Below are 16,655 nucleotides of genomic sequence, written 5' to 3' on the forward strand. Positions count from 1 at the left end.
TATCAGTTGGTGCCTCGGGTATCAGTCGGTTCCTTGGGTATCAAGTCGGTTCCTCGGGTATCAAGTCGGTTCCTCGGGTATTAAGTCGAAGCCTTGGTTTATCAATTCGGTACCTCGGGTATCAGTCGGTGCCTCTTTTCATTTTGTTTACTATCCTAACACAAGCAAATATACCCGAATTTGGTTAGGTGTGACCGAGCAGGTGTTGACGTCTTGGCTACTAATTGGTATTCAGCAGATAGTGGGTTTGCTCCATCACCTTGGCAGATGTTAATCCACTCAAGGGTTAATCCACTCAAGGGTTGTTCCACCGTCATCCACTCATGTCGGGTATCGAACCCGGAACCCTTCCCTTGTGAAACGAGTACTCTGCCATTAAGCTACAGGGGATGGGGGGAGGGGGTAGAGAAGGATAAATAATATATAATTTGAAACACTTAGAGAGACAGAAAGTTAAAAAAGAATAGCGAGAGAGAAAATATGACAGAAAGTGAGCGATAAAAAGCCAGAGAGAGAGAAAGGGAGAGAGCACGAAAGAAAGATATACAAATATCTAGAGAGAAAGACCCACTGACTAGGAGATACAGGCATGCAGACAGACAGAGAGGCCGCCACCTCCCACGGAGCTGTGATGGCCCCCTGTGATATAATCCCTTGACGAGAAAGGGAAAACCTGAGAGAAATAGAGAGATAAATAGCCGCATAGAGAGAGAGAGAGAGAGAGAGAGAGAGAGAGAGAGAGAGAGAGAGAGAGAGAGAGAGAGAGAGAGAGAGAGAGACCACATCCCCCTCACAACACGCCGACATAATCCCTTAACGAGGACAAGATAACAGTCATCACTACAGATTCCCGGGAATTACAGGGCCTCCCGTTTACCGTTTTCTGTAACATAATAACATGTTTGTCCTTTCGGCCCAGTGGCACAGAAGCCAGCTTTGTTTGACCTCTGACCTGGGTCCTGGTATATCTGGTTGAAATATTAAGAATGGGTTTGTGACCTTTCATCTGGGTCATGGTAACACGTTCTGGATATTCCAAATCAAGAAAAGTCACTGCAGCTAGACCTGCCATGCGTGGTAAAACATCGTCTTATTGACCTGCCAAAGGAGGTTAGCACTGGTTAACCTGAGAATTGACTCCTAATTGGTTATTAAGCTTTTGACTTCCCATACCACGGGGAAATGAGAAACTGAAGTATTTTATAAACAATACAAAAATATTACCTCAAAAGGACAGGGTAGAATACTGCTCTCACCCTCACCCTTGCCATCCCCTTCTGGGGCTTACAAAAAGTTACAAAAGTTATAACAACACAATAATTATTTTTACACCAATGAAGTAGTTCCTTTTTGCATGAACACTTTACCACATTAAAAGAACGGATGATGTAATCTTATACAAAGTTAAAGGTTATAATCTTGGATCAATATTTTTATACAGTGCAAGAATTATTTTAGTCTTTCCATTATTAATCATCCAACAAACTTGTTTCTTTAAAGAAGTGATCTCACTGTTCCTGTATGATTAGAGTTTTTCACATCCTAATACATAATGTTGTAGTGTCTGTGCATCCCTAAGATAACACAGTTGACAAGGTTGACCCGCCCCTCCACTAATCTGCCAGTAATATTTGTATCCCAATCTTAGTCTCATTATAACCGTATCAACAGTTAGTCCCGTAGGTTACACTGGTGTTTTGTAAAACATACAAATAGTGCTGAAAACTCTCGCTACATATGGCAATCACTTCTCTTTTTGCTTTTTCCCATTCCTCTCTTTTTCTTTTCATTTCCCTCTTTATCGTTCTAATACTTACATTACTAACAATATCTATACACATCTCTTCTGCAGCTTTTTTGGCCAACTTGTCAGCCATTTCATTAAAGTGAATCCCCACATGTGATGGAATCCATACACACTGCACAGTACATTCCATTTCTTGCATTACTATGACCAGTCGTTTACAAATATTAACAATATGAAAGTGTCATGGATTTTTACTCAGCAAAGTTTTCTATACACTTTTACTTTCAACAAAAATATGTGTTTCTTTACATTTATCTATAGCAACCTCATGTCCTTCACAAACTGCTTGTAGTTCAGCCAGCATGGATGCGGCGTTGTTACTAATTATTTTACAAACTGTTTCATCTGCTTAACAAGCACTGATAAAATATTCCGTTATAAAAGCATCACTTCCCGCCTGACCGCGACTTAAAACTGATTTATTACAAAATATATGTACAGTGTTTCGCCTGGGAAACTATTTATTTTCTCTAAAAAGGCATTTCTTAAATAACTGTAATGCCAATCTTCTTTTTTCCCCCTCAAGCTGTAAAATATCTACTGCAATGCATCCTTCCTGCCATGGTCTAAACCTTAAATAAATTTGTAATGAAATTCAACATTTTCTACTCGTTAGGGCTAATAAAAAGGGTGATCACTGCATTTCATAGTGTAAAGGTCCCACTTGGCATAAGTATTCCTTTGGGCAAGAGGAAAAAAAAATTCCAAAGAGCCACTTTGTCTCTACGCATAGAACCCACTAATTAGCATAAATTATACTAAATAGCACCGAAAGAAGGCAATTCCTAACCTTTAAACCATTTCACCAAGAAACATGTGTGATTAATTGAACCTGGCTAATTTAAGGGTCAGGAATTCATTTTAGGGTTTATTTTGACAATTGGGGGCCAATTTGACCTTCAAATCCAAGATAGCCACTGGCCGCCATCTTGAATGTAGGCATACTTTACAACTTTTGAACCGTTGAGCTACAAACTTGTGTGATATATCAATTTCTACTAATTTGGGGTAGAAAAAATCATTTCTGGCACTGCATGTGTGATAGGAGTTCACACATGCATTACACATATGCTGATGGCATTTAAACATATGGCATTTAAATTCATGTAATGCACGTTTTCTGAAGTCACAGATGAGACAAAAACTCCACATTAACAAGAATCATCTGTAACTCTTATATGAGAGTGCACACAATGCAGATTTCAAAACAGTCATAAGTACATATAGTTCTTGCTGTTCTGACCTCACAAGTTCACTGTGTGTGAACAGCCACAGAGTGTTGTACAGAGCTGTTCATTCATGCAACATTTACATGGGGGTTTACATTCACTGGGGCAGCTACAGATGGCAAGCTCCGGTATCTTCCCAGAGATGGTAGGTAATGTGATATAAACTGGTACTGAGGTGGGAGGTGGGAGGTACTGGTTGAGGATCTTTCTTAAAAGAATTTCCCCACACGTGTTCACTCTGAAACAGAACACAAATTTTGTGATATATGTACTGTAGCTGTAGCTACAGATTTTAAATCTTTTAAATCTAATAACGAAATCACAGTAATCAACAAATACATGGTTCTAAAGATTTTCATTACTGAGCACTTATACCTATTAGGCAGCTCAGAGGATGTCCTGGTGTAGTGCGTCACTGATGGGAGGCACATGATCAAAGTCCCGACCCTTGTGGAAGAAGATGCAAGCACGCAGCATCCACTGCTGTTCTGTCCTCATCCACAACACCATAGAGGTGCATCACAAATAGATGGAGGACGGGGGTGTGCCTCTCAACCATCCACAGTGTTGAATTGGAACAGGAGCTGTAGTGTGAATTCTGGGAGAGACTGCCACGCCGACCACGCAGACTTGTTGCCTTTGCCATAAAACGCAGATACGGTGTCGCAACCAGTGAGTGCATATAATGTCAGTAGCGCCATTGACTTGGAAGACCCAAGAATGCATGCAATTTGATGAGCTGAAATGTACCTGAAGATACAATAAATGAACTATTAAAACTTCACTAAAATATCAGCAAATCGTCACTGTTGAACTGCTTTTCAGAGATATTGTAAATATTTTTATTACGAGCAACATATAAAACAGAATACCTGAAGTTGCGGCCAACCCCGAGTGTAACCCAGAGTTTATCAATTCTCTGTCGCAGAGTTGTCACTGCCCTGACAGCCAGCACGATCACGTCCCTGTCACTCGTGCGGATGATCACCTGACGTTGACCGTCATAGGCATCTGCAGCCACATGCAGGATCATCCGGGTGTCTGCCTCCTCGTGTGAACATGGTGCCACTGCACCCAAGTCAGCATCAGCAGGAACACTCACGTAGTCATTGAGGATGGTGGCGAAGAGCTGCTTGCCCTGTAGACAAAATAAATGTTTTTTTGGGGGAGCTGGATGTATAAGAGATCAAAGGATTGTAGTGAACACAACATACCTGTTATATGCCTGTACTATCTTATACAAATTGCACATAATATTTCTCACCTGTGGAAGAATCATCTGCTTCATGTACTTTGCCAGTTCCACAAACAACTCCTGCTTGATTTGGTCCACTCACAGAAAAGCCGCCGAGTTACCAGGAACTTTAGTTGCAAGTGTCACGCGCCGGCGCGTACCACTAACCCGTCCCTCTTTTGTGGATGATTTCACATTTGTCTTCGAGTATACATCCCAAGAGACCTTGCCTTCAGTTGATGTAACCTGGGACTCCTGTGAGCCAGAGATCATTCCCCGTGTTTTCATTGGGCTTCCTTGGGGCTTACTCCTCTCTACCTTACACTTGGCCTGCTCTATCTTGTGTTTGTTGACGGCACTTCTGAAATTTTTGTGCCGCACTGCATGGTTAGTTTTCATAAGATCTACTATACTGCTTGCACCACCACCCCCGCCACCCATATCATCTAGCATTAAGAAGCTGGGTAACTCACCTAACTCATAGATCTCTGAGATATTGTCCAGAAGTTCTTGGTAACATGCTACCAGGATCTTGGGTTGGCCACGTAATTTTATAGATGATGCAGGATCTGTGACTGATTGATTCATTTGTATCTGACTGACATATAAAACATAAGTCCCAGTCTCGTGTATCCTTACAGGTCATTTTTAATAAACTATCTCTCATTGTAATAAATAATGTAACGCGAAAATACCAAAAACAGCCATGCACTATAAAGTTTGTCCTCAATGAATTCAAATGTCAAGATGTACTCCGAGATAAGTTTGATGCATTACGCTTTTCTGATACAGTCAATAACAGCTATGTTGGAATTCACCTTTAAATACCCTTATAAATAAACTCCTATCACAAAAAATAATAGCAGAAATGAGTCTCCCAACCCCAAATAAGTAGAAATTGATATACTGTATCACACAAGTTTGGAGCTCAAACGGTTCAAAAATTGTAAAGTTTGCCTACATTCAAGATGGCAGCCAATGGCCATCTTGGATTTGAGGGTCAAAATGGCGGCCAATTGTTAAAATAGCCCCCAAAATGGAGTCCTGGCCCTAAAATTAGCCAGGTTCAACTAATCACACATGTTTATAGGTGAAGTGCTTTGAAAGTTAGAAATTGCCTTCTTTCCGGTGCTGATTAGAATAATTTATGCTTATTAGTGGGTTCTGTGCAAAGAGACAAAGTGCCTCTTTTGATAAAAATTTTCCTCTTACCCCAAGGAACACTTATGACAAGTGGGACCTTTGCAGTATGAAATGCAGTGCTCATTCCCCTAGCAACTCTATTATAATGGTCCTAAGAATAACTGCTACAGCAAGTTCCTTTACACTATGTTCTATACTTGGTAGATCTAACTCCATTCTCATTATTTCAATTCTAGTGTTCCGTTGACAATCTAAAACGATTCTCATGGCCTCGTTTTGTATCACTTTAAGCTTTTGAATAAGTTTCTAATTGTATATTATAAGGATGGGAGCTGCATAGTGAATAACTGAACGTATAGTACTGATATAAACCATCCTTAAAATAGGAATGCCTGCGCCATTTCCCTTTCATGCCAAAGCTCTTAAACGTCCTTTACACGGATTCTCCAGGTATTGCATCTCACGTACTTTACTGTTGGACAGCAGTACTTCTCCCTTTCATAAATTCACTTTATACAACAACATGTTTAATACTATTCTTTTAATCATTTTACTAAAACAAGAGTTCAAATGTGTGGGACAAAAATCTCCAATGTTCTTTGGTATTGGTACAATTACTACTTTCTTCCACTTAAGAGGAATATAACCTCCATTATAAGACATATGTTAAACACGTCTAACAGGGGCCCTTCTCTAATACCAGCCAGACAGTTAAGGATATCATATGTTATTCCATCATCACCGGGTGCCGTACACTTTCCATTTTTAACGCATAAAATAACTCGCTTCTCCTTATAGAAACACATGTATCATCCTCCACTATACACTGACTTTGAACTAACTCACGCCTAAGTCTACTCTTTCATTGTAATGAGGCCTGCACACTCGGAGATAATTCGGCAAAACTAGCAATCCCAGCCCATTTCCTACTAAGTTGACTGTCCCTGCTCTGTGGGTCAGCATAGCTGTTGCCCTTGCTTTGAACACCTCGCACTTTATCACTTCCTTTTGCCTTTAGGAATTCTGCCCGAAAAATCTGTCCAGTATTTATTCCTCGCCTCTTGCTTGATTTCACTACACATTTTTACAGTTTATTTCAGTACTTCTTTCATTATCATCATAAAAGCTATCAACATCCTTTGGTTCATAATCTGCATACCATTCCTTTATAGTAGTGATCAGCTCCTGTCTTTTGTCTTCCGGCAACCAATATCTTTTCCTCTTAATTAACTTCTGTATTTTGTTAACATGTATAGTAATTAGTAATACAAAATGATCACTACACAAATCCCTAACTATTTCAGCATTCGCTCTTATTCCACCTCTTATGTATCACCAGTGCCCAAGTCAACCAGCCCACAATCCTTAAATCAGCTACGTCCTATTGCAATCACCCCAATACCCAGCCAAATCTGTGAAAGTTTTGTGTTCGACTGGGCTTTTGCTGATATTGCAGGAGTCGGAGACCCTCAGCAATTTGGCAATATGAAAACTTCCTCCACCACTCACTGTCTTGTCAGCTTTCTCAATTACATATACCGCCATCTCGAGAAACGAAAAACGTCTGTAGCTGTCGCCTTCATTGATTTCACTAAAGCATTCGACCTAGTCGACAACAATTTAATCATCAACAAAGCTATTGACCTCGGGCTTCGGAGAAGTCTTATACCATGGCTTACAGACTTCCTCAGTGACCGACGCCAAGCTGTACGCTTCCGAGGGGCGTCCCCCAAGGCACCAAGATGGGACCACTCTGCTTCCTTATGGTTATCAATGATGCCCTAAGAGAAACCCCTGCTCGCTGGAAATATGTCGACGACTCCACTATTGGGATCAGCGTCAACAATTCTGCTCCCGACTATACCGCCCTTCAGGATTTATTGAACAGTCTCCAAAACTGGGCCACCAACAACCAAGTCACCATCAACCATACCAAGACCATGGTTATGCACATCAACCTCTCCTCCGACATTGTCCCACCCCCTTCCATTACTTTAGGTCCTAACACACTCCAGGTTGTAGATTCCACTAAGCTCCTCGGCGTCACCATCAACAACAAACTAAATTGGAAACCACACGTCACTGAAGTTGTCAAATCCTCCAGTTTCCGTCTCCACCTCCTCCGCCGACTCAAGTCCCTCGGAGTTCCTGCACCCGAGCTCCTCAATGTTTACTCAACATTCATGCTTCCCAAGCTCACCTATGCCTCCCCGATCTGGTCTTCCTCCCTAAATGCCACACAACGTAAACACCTAGAAAAAGTGCAAAAGATGGCATGCAAGATTATTCTCTCCCCTTCCTACCCCACATATCAAGAAGCGCTCAACACACTGACCCTTTCGACTCTCACTGACCATCACCACGATCTCATCTGCAAATTTGGTGAGAAACATCTGCACCATCCTCGACACCGGCTCCTACGTCCACCTGAGATCCCAAGCCCGACAATTGCTGTTCGACACCATAACCGCATCCAGCCCATACGTGCACGAACTGATCGCTATAAGAACATCCCAGTCTCAACCATTGTAAAAATTATCAATAACTTGTAATAAACCAGTGTATTCACTCCCAGTAAATCCTACTTCTTGCACTGTCACTATGTTGAAATGCCCTGTAGTTTGAGCTTTTACAGATCTAGTTATTATATATCTCATTTGTATCACTTATGTTAGTTGTATATTATTTGTAAATCGAAACCCATTCCACAATTATGTAACTGTAAATTTTCAGCCTTCTGGCTGCTATTCTCTTTCAATAAACCGTTAATTATTATTATTATCATTATTATTATTATTATTATTATACTGTTTAATCTAACCTTCCTCCATGTATGTGACAAGGCTCATGATTCCCCAATATTTCAATATCATCAAACTTCTCCAAGAAGTGTAACCATCTCCTTCCATTAATATTGCTGGCTCCCATAGTACCCAGGACTTCGTGTCTAGCATTTCTATCACCAACCAAAACACTAGCATCAATAAATAGGCACTCAGGCATGTCATCAATATCCAAACTAGGAGGATGTAAATAGATGTTAACAATACATATACACTTCCCTTGGAAGTAGATTTTAACTCACAAACTTTCAACCCCATTCTGCTGGTCAGCTATTACCAATTCAACAGGCACATTCTTCCGAACATAACTTAACAGACCTCTTGTATTATTTCTATTATTAGCTGGCAAACAGAAACATTAATGATCACGTAAATTCATCAAACTACCATCCTCCGTGCCCGTCTGTTGTAAGGCTATAACATCCACCTTACACAACAGTGCATAAGCATGCACATCTGTGGTCCTACGACGTAAGCTATTTACATTTCATGAAACTATCCTAAACTAGTGTCCTCCATTTTCCCTATTAACAACAGAGACTAACCTTATTCTCTCACTCACAAACTGTTCCATTACTTCTTTCACTCGAGCTAATACCTTATCATGTAATGCTTCGGGATGTCACCCACTTGCGGGTTATCTCTTCCCTTATGTCCACATTTCCGGTCCCCAAAAGCAAAGATGGTTTGTCAGAATTTATTACTGTATTATTTTCAACCTTCTTTCCTCTTAGTTCAACATCCACATTTCTATGTTCTCAAAAATGAGCATTTGCCTACTGGTTGTCCTCTACCTTTTTTCTAAGCATCTGAATTTCTTGCCCTGAGTTGAACTACTACTCCATACACATCACCAAACTTGTCAATTACCTTATCTTCTGGAACAACTTTTGGTGCAGCTCCTGCACCATTTCCTATTACCTTCAACGTGTCACTCTGTTCCACCTTCTTCTTCCACACGTTCTCAGTTGAATTTAGAATTGTCTTTTCTGCAACTCCTCGTCCTTCCTCCTTTTCCCTCTGTTGCACCTCCCTCATGCTCTACCACCGCGCACCGAGCATCTGTGGCTTTTTATTGCATATTGAGGAACCTGCATTATGCGCGCCGCCACAATTGCATCATCACGGCACAACATATTGCCCAGACTGTATTTTATTTCCACATTCTATTGACTTATGATTTTATCCACAGTAACGACACCGACATTTACTTTGACATTTCCAGGCCACATAGTCCCACCTGCTGCACTTATAACACAAAAGAGGTTGTTCAATAAACTTTGCAATTCTCCTATATCCTATACCAGAAATGAATATCTTCTCCGGAGCTTTGTTCTTCTTCTCACCTCGGATTTCGTTTCGCTTTGCCCATACGAATCGAGTATCATCATGGAGAACATCAGGATCCAGTATAACCGGGTACATGAAGACGACCACCTAGGTGTGTTGTTCTATGTCCTGAGACATCGTCATTATCACCTCCTTAAATCCTGTCGACGTCAAAAACTTTACCGCTTCATCCCCAGCTACAGTCAGATAGGAATTATTACTTGCTTCCTTAAGCAGAGGTTCAAACTTTTTATGCTCTCTTCCCAGTGTAGTAACCCACAGCAACTGCTCATAGAAGGACATCCGTAAATCACTTGGAAAGTTCAACTTCCTCCTACCTAAGCTGTTTTCACCACCCGGGTTGCTCGTCACAATGGTACGTTCACGATGATCCATTCGACTAACCCGATGAATCTTCATTATCTCATCACTATCGCTTCCTTCACTTTTCGTCGCAAACTCTCGCCTCCTCTCCTTTTCTTTCTTACTAATCACCTTTTGAAAACTATCTGTCATCTCCATTGTTGCTGTCTACTCCTACTGTATATATATATATATATATATATATATATATATATATATATATATATATATATATATATATATATATATATATATATATATATATATATATATATATATATATATATATATATATATATATATATATATATATATATATATATATATACATATAAATAGTAATGATCCAAGTACTGAGCCTTGGGGTACTACGTAACGTTAGCCCAATCGGATTTAGTGCCGTTAATGCTTACTCGCTGTTTCCTGTCCTGTAACCACGCCTTCATCCATTTTAGAATATCTCCTCCAATGCCATGAGCCTCCACTTTTCGTATTTACCTTTCGTGAGGGACTCTATCGATGGCTTTGCTAAAGTCGAGGTATTAACACATCATAATAGTGCCCGTCCTCCACTGATTCGAAAACAGTTGAAAAGAATATTAATAGATTAGTTAGACATGAACGCCCACTTGTGAAGCCATGTTGGGAATCATTATTCAACTCGTGCTTCTTCAGGTGATTTCAAATAGAGTTTGAAATTACTGCTTCCGGCAAGTTGTTTCAATATATGTTAAACTGATTGGACAGTAGTTAGAGGAAATGATCTATCTCCTTTCTTGAAAATCAGTATCACATTCGCTATCCTTCAAGATTCTGGTACTACACCCGTTTTTAATGACATGTTAAACAAATTTCCTAAGGGCATACTATGCTCTTCCTTACATTCCTTTAATACTCTGGCAAATATCTTGTGGATACTCTCCTCTACAACTGCGACTGCCGTTAGTCGCTGATCAGCCGATCCCGCGGCAAGTTTCTCTGACAAGCCCTGAAGCGTCTCACTACGCGGGGTCGGCCACCAGCGACGCTCACTTCCGGCGGACGTTTATATAAGCTCACAGCCTAGCCGTGAAGCCTCCCAAAATGACAACACTACTATGCAATTTTTTAGACAATAGAAAGGCCAAATTAATCATCGACAACCATCTAAATTCTAGGACAAACTTTCAACCTTCATAGTGGAGTTCCCCAAGGCAGTAATATATCGCCGACATTATACACTTTATACACAGCAGACATGCCACAACCACGGCAATCAGAATATATAGCATACGCAGATGATGTCACACAGATAGTCAGGTACCCAGGAAAATCCAAACAAATGATGGCCATCAGAACAAGCAGAGAAATATAGATAATAAATAACTATGAACGAAAATGGAACATAAAAACCAATGTCCAAAAACTCAAAATAATTCACATCGCAAAAACAAACCCCTACCCTATTATTGTCAACAACCAACAAATACCATATGCTGCCAACGGAAAAATATTAGGACTCAAGATAACCAGAAACGGAATAATCCCCCACATCAATGAAAGAATAGCTATGGCAAAATCACAACTTACAAAGCTCAGAAGATTCCGCCAATTAAACACCAACACGCAATTGCACCTATACAAAGCACTGATCAGACCACACTTAGAATACCCTCCGATACCTCTGAACACAATCGCAAGAACTAATCAACTTAAATTTCAAGCAGTGCAAAATATAGCCCTCAGAAGAGCGGCAAAACACCAACCACCATACACACAAACAGTACAAGACATACACACAGAACACGGCATAGACCCACTCAACACCAGAATACACACCCAAGCAAATGCAATATGGGGAAAAATCCAGCAACAACAGGATTCCATACTAAACCAACTAATTGAGGAAAACAACAACACATCGCACAGATGGTGGCCTAGAAGCAGGAAAAATGATAACGAAGAACCAGAGCCTCTATATACACAATAAAAAAGAACCAAAAGATGGGCACAACTCTCCAGTCACACAAGGACCTGGAGGGACCCCACAAATAAACAAAGACCTAAATAGTTCACAAACACCCACAATAAAAAAACTAAAAACGAAAAAGATGGGGATCATCCCTCCAGTGCCACAAGGACCTGGAGGGACCCCCCCCCCCCTATCATAATATGCCCCAAGGAAACATCAAATAGAACAACTTAGCTTAGCTTGGCTGAGACCGGCCTTCCCTAACCGCATGAGTCCTTTAATGCAGCACTGTTGACGGAAGACAAAAAACCCCGTCTCCGCAAGGTGGATAGCCCACCTGCTGTTAACCTCCTCCTCTATTTCCCACTTCTGAACTTTACCTTGTACTGTACCCTCAGAGCTAATGCTCTCTTCTCTCCGTATCACCGACCGACCGAAGATTATTCTACTGAACGCTCTCAAACAGACAAGACCTCCTCTCAACAAGCTCCTCACCACACAGCAACTCCCTGGCACTGCATTGTACATATAATATATATATATATATATATATATATATATATATATATATATATATATATATATATATATATATATATATAAATATATATATAAAACGCCATAGCTGAGTTTCCCTTTTCACCACCATCCTAGTGCGATCCAACATCACGTTAACCCCACAATAGTGATCCCTGGAGTAAGGCATTCACACAGGATGGATGAGAAGCGGATCACTCTTCCAGTCTTCAATCACAACATTGAAGACTGGCTAATCCACACGGAGGCAGCTCTCATTGGCTCTACAGCTACAGACGAGCAGAAGTACGTCGTCCTGGTCTGTTCCCTGCCCACAGAAGTCGCCACACAAGTTGCAGAAGTCATCACTAAGCCCCCAGATGACAACAAGTTCGCAGCTGTACGAGATGCTCTCAAGAGGCGATACCAGCGGCCTGACACCAGTCTCCTGCAAGACCTATCAGGTCTCTCCCTCCGCAACTCAACGCCTGCACGTCTCTGAGACGAGATGCGGAGACTGAACTCCAGCCACACAGACAGGCTTCCTGACACTATCCTGCGCCAGCTTCACACTCAGAAACTCCCTGCAGATGTTCGTCTCGCCTCACGGCATTGGACTACTCTACTACCTCGGCGACCTATGCAGCCACGGCAGACAGAGTATTCCATGAATACACTGCTGTGCACCATGCTGCCGTGGACAACTCAGCGGCCACACCGTCACTTTCTTCCGGTTTCGTCAACCAGATCAACGCTTCTCAGAGAAGTAGCATTCCACCAGGCAAACAAGACATGAAGGACATGCAACAAGCTCTACACCGCAGAATGGACACCCTCGAGCAGCTCTGCTCCTCCATGCCTGCTGCTGGTCCTGTTCCTGCCCCACGCACTATGTCCTACCAATCCCGACAGCCCTGTAATGCCTGAGACGCCTCCGCCAGCCCCCAGCACATTGTACCTACCTTCTGTTGGTACCATCAACATTTTGGTGCAAAAGCTAGACGCTATGAGGCTCCCTGTAACTACACGAGGAAGCGACGTCAACAGGGGTTGGCAAACGCCACTACCTCCGTCACTTTAGGCGTCTCACCGCTGCATGTCACCGACCACATCCGTGAACTCGGTCACCCACGTGTACGGGCTGCCCAGTGCCTGGCCTACCAGTCCTTTGAGATAGATCAACCTACATGGGCTCCCTTAGAAACATTCCCTGTGCCCGAATGACACTTCCAGGTAGTGCACCTCGACATCGTAGGACCTCTTCCATTATCCTGCGGCAACACCTACATCTTCACCTGCATTGACCATTTCACCAGGTGAATAGAAGTCATTCCCATGCTTAATGCTACAGCAGAGTCAGCCGTCCGCGCCTTCCTCTCTGGTTGGGTCTCCCGTGTTTGTCCTCCCATGACTGTCATCACTGACCGAGGAGTCCAGTTTGAGTCTCACCTCTGGCATAGTCTCCTGCAGTTCCTCGGCACTTTCAGACACCGCACTACTTTTTACCACCCTCAATCCAACGGCATTGTAGAGCGGTTTCATCGTCAGCTGAAGGACGCCATCAAGGCACAGTACGACCCCTAAAGCTGGACGGATGCTCTACTCTTAGTGCTACTTGGCATCCGCACATCACAAAGAAGACATGGAGTGCAGCCCAGCAGATCTCACCCTAGGTGAACCCCTTCGCCTCCCCAGGGACTTCTCAACTACTCCTGACCTCGACCACTTTACTCCTGCTGTCCGTCACGACCTACTGCATACATTACGAAGGCAGTTTCTGCATTCAAGGCTACTGCTCCATGCCAGCCTTCCCATCGCCCTGAACACATTCTTCCCGCACCTCCTTCGCCAGTCTGCCCACCGTTGCCACTTGCAGCACCACCTCGCCCACAACATTTCTGCGTACCCTGTTTCATCCCCATGTACCTCCTGCTCCTAATGAGGATCCTACATCCGAACCTATGGACCCAGACACCCCACCCGGAGCCCCTGAGGACTTTGCACCTGCCGCCAGAGAAGCACCACATTCCTAGCCTGTTTAACCTTCTCTTATCCACAACCCTCCTTCTCCCTCTGCTTCTCCCACAGATATCGTGTCACTAGACGAAGTCGTCACCCGTTGTGGCCGAGTGGAATATAACCCTGCCGATAAATTTCCTGCAGCGCTCGGAGGGGAGGGGGAGTATTGCAGTGGATACTCTCCCCTACAGCTGCCACTGCCGTTAGTCGCTGATCAGCCGATCCTGCGTCAAGTTTCTCTGACAAGCCTAGTGTCTGACTGCGCGGGGTCGGCCACCAGCGACGCTCACTTCCGGCGGACGTGTATATAAGCTCAGAGCCTCGCCGTGATGGGGATTCTACTGAGCGCAATCAAACCAACAAGATCTCACCCTCCTCTGTATATATATATATATATATATATATATATATATATATATATATATATATATATATATATATATATATAACTTGTTCTACACTTCTACTTAGTTTGTACTCACCCCTGAAGATGTGAATTACACGAAACGCTTGGAAACTTCGTCTTTTCTTTTTCCTTTGCGGTTATCAGTATATATATATATATATATATATATATATATATATATATATATATATATATATATATATATATATATATATATGTTATATATATATATATATATATATGCCATATATTGTAATATTCAGAAATTTCAAATGCCCCGCCATTAGCGATACTGAGCGTTCAAGGTCGTCTGAGGGAAGAGAGCGCTCCCCGCACATAGTGGGAGGTTGTGGAACTAGGCCTATATGATATTAAATGTAATTTGCCGAATTAATAATGATGCGATTCATGAAGTTAAGGGACTATTATTGAATTTGAAATTATTGTAGATCGTTTATCAGTCTGAATAATGTCACGGGTGTCCCAAGGAGTTATTAGTTAGGCGGAAAATATGTCACGTAGGCCTAAGCTAACGCCTTGAGAGGAGACGCGACGCTGGCTGGTCCTCAGTCACGGGGAGCATTCAGACAAACAAGACGTCCCTGCGCGTCCGTCACAGAAATAGTCACGTGGCCTAGTCACCTGTGCTGCGCTATTGCAGTATAACAAGTAAGTCTCATTCGAGCTCAGACAGGGTTAGATAGGGCAGTGGTAAAGTAAACTAGAGCTAACAGTGAGTTCATTTCAGGGTTTCCGTCAGAACCCACTTGACCGGAGTTGACCGGAGTTTGACTGCGAGAGTGATGACTGCGAGAGATTGACTGCCGTTTGAGACTGCCGTTGATGATTGAGGGTGGCGATTGTCGCCATTGGACCGATCAGTGTAGGCCTGTCACTGTTTAGCGGGGTATCAAAGGATCTCTTGAGCGAATCTAGCCGTCTGGGTGCCCAGCTGACGACGGGACGATCGTTGGGGCATCAGCTCTCCTCTACCTCGGCTCACAACCCCACATGTCTCGAGCAGCTTAGTGAAACCCTCTTGCTAACGGGAAGCTAAAGCTTCTCTCAACTGTACAACTGGCTCACTCCCTTCCGCTTTATGGATGTACTGGGGGTAAAGTGAGGCCAGCTGAGTGATACAGGGTCGCACACTGAGACCATGAGTCTAGGGGATACCTAGAGGAACATTTTATCTCCCTTATTACGGGTGTATGTTGAGTTGGGTGGAGCATGGTTCACGGGTATTGGTGGACCCAGTAACAAACCAATAATAGTGACAATATATTTGGGTGTAGTTGACACCATTTCTCAGTTACTGATATTATCGTGATGTGTGTAGTTTAATATTTCTTAAACAATTTTGATAGTATTGTTTTTGAATGTTTGTGTCACTAAGTGGAACCAGAGTGATACTGTGATTTGATTCTTTTAATGCATTTAATTTTTCTTTATAATTCTGATCTCAGGTATAACTTTTGTTCCCCAGAGTAGTGTTTAAGTTAGGTTAGGAAGTGTGCATCTGTTGGGGTGATATAATTTTATTGAGTGCCCTTAAGGCCTATTCAATGTAGAGTATTTAATTTCATATTTTTTATTGCCATTTCCTCAGTGACTGATATTATGTTGTTGAAAGCCCTTAAGGCCTATTCATTGTGGAGTACTTAATTTCTTATTTTTTATTACCATTTCCTCAGTGACTGATATTATTATATTGAGTGCCCTTAAGGCCTATTGATTGTGGAGTTATTAATTTCTTATTTTTGAATACCATTTTCTCAGTGCTGGATATTATTTTGTTGAAAGCCCTTAAGGCCT

This window comes from Homarus americanus, unplaced genomic scaffold (genome assembly GCF_018991925.1).
Source record: "Homarus americanus isolate GMGI-L3 unplaced genomic scaffold, GMGI_Hamer_2.0 scaffold32583, whole genome shotgun sequence".
NCBI classification, from domain to species: Eukaryota; Metazoa; Arthropoda; class Malacostraca; order Decapoda; family Nephropidae; genus Homarus; species Homarus americanus.